Source organism: Silene latifolia, chromosome X, assembly GCF_048544455.1.
Source record: "Silene latifolia isolate original U9 population chromosome X, ASM4854445v1, whole genome shotgun sequence".
Lineage (NCBI taxonomy): Eukaryota > Viridiplantae > Streptophyta > Magnoliopsida > Caryophyllales > Caryophyllaceae > Silene > Silene latifolia.
The window spans coordinates 243,376,430-243,377,275 of record NC_133537.1 but is presented as its reverse complement, the minus strand read 5'-3'; the positions used below and the strand labels follow the sequence as shown (position 1 = coordinate 243,377,275).

The following is an 846-nucleotide window of genomic DNA, read 5'->3' as shown; positions in this document are numbered from 1 at the left end:
TCGTCAACCCTTTTGCAAGTGAAGGTGAGGAGAACCCAACACAAAATACAACACAAAATCAACGCACAATGCCTAAGTTTTCATCACATTCCGTACCCACCGAGGAGAACCTACCCAATGGTACTCCCACACCACAAGATTTGACCGGAAATTTCATTGCCAAATCCGCATTTATCCGATTAGTCGAAAGGAGCCAATTTGGGGGGATGCCTAGTGAAGACCCTCACTCTCATATAGAGACCTTTTGTGACTATTGTGATGCGATTTCTCAAACCGGTGTAACTCAAGACCAAATTCGATGAGTATTATTTCCTTTTTCTCTAATTGGCACCGCGAAACAATGGTTGAAGGGCCTTGATAAGGCCAATCTCAGAATTGATTCTTGGAAGAAGTTGGCTCTAGCTTTCTACAAAAAATTCTACCCACCGAAAAAGACTAACATGCTAAGAGCTCAAATTACGGGTTTTAAGAAAAGGGATGAAGAATCTTTGTATGAAGCTTGGGAGCGGTTCAAAGGAATTTGTCGCTCATGTCCTCACCATGGACTTAGCGAGTGGTTCTTGGTACAACAATTTTGGAACGGTCTATATGAAGATTCAAGGAACATTCTCAACATGGGACCAAATGGAATGTTCACCGAAGTTGATGACAATCAAACTTGGAACAAAATTGAGGAAATGGCGGTCCATAACTCACAATATAGTAGACCTCGCAAGGCTACTAGAGGAGGAAAGCATGAAGTGGACTCCGTTACTCAATTGGGTGCTCAACTTAGTGCTCACATTGATACCATCAATTTGAAGTTTGAAAAAGCTATGGCTAGACTTGAAGAAGCCTCAAAATCAC

The 846-nt window shown here is 42.0% G+C and overlaps 1 non-coding gene across 1 annotated transcript; it reads right to left on the bottom strand.

The window, feature by feature from the left end:
* Nucleotides 1-440: 440 nt before the first annotated feature.
* On the bottom strand, nt 441-547 carry LOC141624523 (small nucleolar RNA R71). The gene has a single exon (XR_012534330.1). It is a non-coding gene; the product is annotated as a small nucleolar RNA R71 (small nucleolar RNA).
* Between the last annotated feature and the right edge of the window lie 299 nt (nt 548-846).